The 5,497-nt window shown below is 45.6% G+C and overlaps 1 pseudogene; it reads left to right on the top strand.

Moving 5' to 3' along the window:
• The first annotated feature begins 3,791 nt into the window (after positions 1-3,791).
• LOC129691484 (small nucleolar RNA SNORA17) lies at positions 3,792-3,911 on the top strand (annotated as a pseudogene).
• The last annotated feature ends 1,586 nt before the right edge of the window (positions 3,912-5,497 follow it).

The raw sequence follows: 5,497 nt of genomic DNA, 5'->3' as shown, positions 1-5,497 counted from the left end.
CAACAGGAAAAGTTCCTGGGATCCTGCAGGCTCCCAGTCTCCTGGGATTCCCAGTCACAGAGCCATTTGCCTGCACTGGAGTGCTATCCTTGCCATCCCAGATGAAACTGTGGACCCCAAAACACCACAAACTGGGTCTCCCTATTGGGAGGAAACCTGCCTCCTTCTCCTTCCTCCCTCCCTCCTTTCTTCCCTCCTCTCTCTCTCTCTCTCTCTTTCTCTCTCTCTCTCTCTCTCTCTCTCTCCCTCTCTCTCGCTCTGTCTCTTACTGTACTGCTTTCTTAAGTCACCTCTCTGAGCTTATCCTTTTCTGTCAAGGCTTTCTCTGTTTCCTCACTTCATCTACCACTCAGTGAGACTTTCCAACATGACTGTTTCCGTCTGTAAACTAACTTTACCTACACTGTTTGGGATTAAAGGTGTCTACTAAGGGTGTGTCTGTATTCTAGCCAGATCATACCATAATCCAGGACATGTCTGCCATCCACCCAAATCACATAGACCTGGAAGGTCTTTGGATGTGATCCTTTTCCAGAGCAGCCATGTTCCTGGATTAAAATTCCTCTACTTGTCAGGATGTTAGGTCTGACATAGAGCTGGGCAATGAATCCCATTGAGTAGGCTACAGATCACTCAAGAGAAATTGTAATTATGCTCTGAAACTGCAACATTCCAACCTCTTCACATCATTGAAATTTTAATCAGTCAATCAACCTGTAGAAAAATCCTCTTTCCAGGAATTCTCAACCACAACACAGACCTGTGCAGAGTCTCTGCCACCACCATGGCCAGCACAGTAAAGATTTGTTGGGGGCTAAAAGACAGTTTAGAAACATGACCAAGTTGCCAGTGTTGGTTCAAACTTCAGGAGTCTGACCCTAAGCAGGTATACTGAAGCACAACAGAATTTGGAGAAAACTTTCTTGTGATTTAACTCAATTCCATGTGCACTATAAAGCACAAAATAAGCTTAATAAAGATCAAATGTGACCATATGGAAACTATTTAGAAAGCACATGTGACACCTTCTATAAAGATGGGTTCCATAGACTGACTGGGAAAAAACAAAACAAAACAAAAAAATAACAATAAAAAAACAACAAACAAACAAACAAACAAAAAACAAGCTTACAAGGGTCTGAGGGAGGGTCCCACGTGGTCTCTGGCCACACAGATAGCACAAAGATCAGCAGGCTATTAGCCATGCCTGTGCCTAGTGTTCTGTGTAAACAGGTTTCATGTCCCTTCCTTTGAAGGAACAACCTTCTGTGCTGAATGTTTTAGGTTCCCTTGCACTTACCTGTGAGCACAAGGACTTCTGTGCCTCCTGCATCTTCACCTTTTTACTTTTTTAAGAGAAAATCATGGCTGCAATAGAGGTCAAGATTGAGTGCATTACCTGCATGGCTAGTCTAAGTAACATAGGCAAGCATAAACAGAATTATAAGAATAACTAACAGAGGACTAAAGGGGGAAAGCCATCTTAGCCATGATAGCCATGCAAAGGTCTCTTGGAGTATGCATTAGCAAAATCCTTCAATGCAAAAGAAAAAAAAAAAAAGTTACAGGCCTGGTTTTATTTAAACTATTGCCACAAGTACAAGGACCAACTCCAAATCAGAGAAAATTAGGGTTTCTAAATGGAGAACAGAGAGTTACCAAAAAGATAGATGTGTGGTAACTGTAAGTCACAGAGGGTGTAAATTGAAAATTCCTCAAAGTATTTATCAATTTGGATAAATCACATTTTTTTTTTTGGCTTGTACTTGCTTTAAAACTTGCAAAGCCTCCCATGGTGTGGCACCACTTGGGATGATGCTGCCTCATCAGAGGAAGCCAGATTGAGTAGGTTCTCAGGAGGTCCTTTGCATTGCCAGAAAGGTCACAGAGTTTACTGTAGACAGGACAACATTCGGATGTAAGATGTATCATATTGCCATTGTTGCAATAACAAGTTTTCACAAATGTCTTCCCATTCCGTTCTGGAGAATCAGGGGAGCATCTCTTTATGAACCTTTGCCAGTCCTATGCTGCCCAAATCTTGGCTTGTGGCCCTTTCCTCTATCAGTGAAGCCAGCATCCTGGCATCTTCTACTCTGACCCTGCTCCGTCTCCCTGTCTTTGAGCCTCCTCTCTCTCTCTGATATAATGATATTGGACTACTGTAATCCAGGGTGACTCTCCCTTAAGATTAATAGGACCTTCAGTCCCTTTTGCTGTGGAGAGTCATGCACTCACAAGTTCCAGGAATTGAGACACGGGCAACTTGTGGATTGTTGTTCTTCCTGACAAAATGATTAAAAAGAAAACAAAGAGACACATGAAGTAAGGGACTTCGGGAAAACTAGCAGTCTTTCTGGCTCCTTCAATAGAGAGCCTCTAAGATGTAAATCTTGCCTGCATAGGCTGGCCTCCTTCTGTGAAGGAGGAAGCTACCTAGAAAGATATGCTAGAGAGAAAGTATTTACTAAAGCCGCTCTGTAAAATAATCTCAGAATAGTTGTCCACTGGAGTATTTTAGATTCCTCACAGTTTTTAAATCTTAAACATAATAAGATGCCATCAAATATACCACCTCACAATCCAACATCTTAAAACAACTAATCTAAGGTTGTACACTATCACCTCATTCTTCTGGGATATGTGGCCAATCTCAGCCAGGCAGAATCTCTGCAGTTATTCATGCTGGCTTCTTGGTATGGGGTCAGCTTCTGTAGCTTTGTCAGTGTTGAGTTTAGCTGAGCAACTGATTCTCTCTCACGTGTTCACATGTACATATCTCCTATCTGTTGATTAGATTAGCAAAGGAATATTCTCAGCCTGCACCTACAACATGAATGGGTTTTCTCCAGATCCTTGCTTGCTCCAGGTCTGCAAACATCCTATTTGCCAGTTAGAATCAAGATGAAGTGAGCCTCAGGTGCAGAAGTTAGAGGAGCTGCAAAGGCATAGATCAAAGTCAAAAGGAAAACTGAGAAGGAAGGGCCACACTCGGCTTATAGACAGTCTGCCAAATGCCCATTTCTAGTTTTCCTAGTTGTTAAAGCATTTAACAGAGGGCTCCATGCATTAATTTACCTCCTTAAAAACTAGAATAATTTCTTACAGCAAAGTCCTTTACTATCAAAGACAGTGTCAAACACTTGCTGAAGTGCTTTGCTATTATAATTATTATTATTATTATTTTATTATAGAAAGACAGGTTTTATTCCAATTGCTGCCACTGGCTTCGTGAATTCAACTCTAATTCAGAAGAGACTGAGGTATCCAAATGGAGAAGTTTCCTGGAGTCCTAGTCACCTCTAGAACACTGACTAGGGAGTTTTAAGGTAAAGCCATAGCTGCTCAGTTGAACTAGCAAGTTGATTACTTTAGCAAATATCCAGGAGGGTTTCCTGAACTGCTTTTCCCCACAACACTGCAGGCCGGTAGATTTACTCCTTGTACTACTTCACAGCCAACCTGCACTGTCTGTGTTTCTTCAGACTGTAAAGGAGAAATAACTCACTAGGAAACGAGGAACCTGTGACTTGTAAGGCCGTTTTCTTCTGTGAAGAAGGCCTGTGAAGAGAGACAGCTGCCTGACACAGTGCTAATGACACAGTTCTGGCTTTGGTCACAGTAGCATGGAGGCAGGGCCAGCTCCAGACCATGTAGCTTTAAAACTAGTGTTCCTTCCCAAGCCCTGTATTTATTTGTAATCAGAATCTGCTCTGCAGTGGCCAGGATCTAGCCCATTTGTCTGTCTCCATGGTCTATTAATTCCCAAGTCTTTAAGAAAAGAAAATGACTCTGCCTCTAGAGGCATGGCAGGTGTGGTGGCTGCGTCATGTGTGCCAGCAGGTGGCACAGAGTAGGTGGTGCTCATTGTTTCGACCTATGAACATCTGAATGATTAGTAACCTAACACTCCCTGAAAAAGCAAGCCTGAGTTGACCACCAGTCCAGTGCCATGGAGTCTGGACAGGAAGCTTGCCTGAGATGACTTCCAGTCTGGCGCTTTGCAGACCTATGCAAAGGGGGAGGGGCAGGCCATGCCTGAGATGACCCCTGCCCAGAGCCACAATGCCCAGGCAGGGTATAGCTTTCCTGAGACCACTCCTGGGATGACCCCAGATACTCAGAGACCCTGGGCACCACTAAGAGGAGCAAGCAAGAGGTAGAGAAATGGAAGAGAAACAGAAGATGTAGGCACAAGGAAGATAGGCAGAACTAGAGACTCGAGGGTAGTGAGGAGTAGCCTGATGAGAGTAACTGATGATGTCACCTGGGACCATGGTTGGGGTCTGAGTCTTTGCCCTGCAGCAACTAGGGTTTGCTACCAACAAAGGCCAGGACAGTGTCCTTGGTCTGGGTTGCCACACAGGGACAGGCTAATATCTGAGGGCGGTGCAGAACTGGCCCCACTCCATGCCTGGGCATCATGAGAGAGCTGGTCCTGGGGTGGAGAGTTGGCCCTGCCAGTTGTCTCCCATTCAGTGGCATGGACAAGGGAGAGATACATTCCCTCCCTACACTGTGCCCATCACCACTTGTGGCAATCAGGAGACCTGGCCATTGGGTCATGAGAGCAGGAGAGCTGTCCCTGCTCCTCACCAGCTGCAGCATTCAGAAGAGCAGGCCCTACACCTTGCCTGGGCAGCACAGTGAAGGTGACCCTGGTGGCAGGGGCACAAGAGAGCCAGCTTCAAGGGCATGAACATGGAAGAGCTGGTGCTGCCACTTGTCTGCCATGAAGTATATGAGTAAGGGAAAGATGCCTCCCCCTACACACACAATTGCTTGCCACCTATGGCAAGCAGGAGAGCTGGCCCTGAGGTCATCAGAGTGGGAGAGCTGGCCATGCCCCTAACATGCTGCAGCACTTGGGAGAGTGGACCCTGTACCTCACCTGGACAGCACAGTAGAGCTGGCCCTGATGGCACAAAGGAGGATGAGCCAGCCCTGAGGACATGAGAGCAGGAGAGCTGGCTCTGCCTCTTGCTGGCTGCTGCATTGGATGGGCCAGCTGGGCCAGGGCGGGAGAGATCACCCCAGTGGCATGGATGTAGGAGATCCAGGGCTTTGACTCGTCCCACCCCAACATCTACACCGTTGATGACCTGGCGGAGCGTGTGAAGGGGCCAGTCCTTCAGATTCAAGGCTACAGGATCTCCATGACACAGGGTAACAACAAAATATCTTAGAGGAGCCCAGTGGGGGTCCAGTATTGATGGTACAGCAGAAGGCAGAGGCCTCACAACAGACCAACAATTCATTGCAATGAACATTGACAAGTAAAGAAGTTGAACAAAAGTGTGTACTGTGGTACACACTACCACACACTACAGCTTCCACAGTGAGGTGTTTTTTTTCCTCTGTTTTGGGGGGGGTAGTTTGCAATGCGGAGGGTAGGTCAGAGGGGAGGAGAAGATGAGTGGGACTGGGGTGCCTGATGTGAACTCCACACCAATAAATAAATAAATAAATAAATAAATAAATAAATAAATAAATAAAT

This window comes from Psammomys obesus, unplaced genomic scaffold (genome assembly GCF_907164565.1).
Source record: "Psammomys obesus unplaced genomic scaffold, mPsaObe1.curated_primary_1811, whole genome shotgun sequence".
Lineage (NCBI taxonomy): Eukaryota > Metazoa > Chordata > Mammalia > Rodentia > Muridae > Psammomys > Psammomys obesus.
Note: the sequence above shows the minus strand (reverse complement) of the source record. Positions and strands in the feature narration are given on the sequence as shown.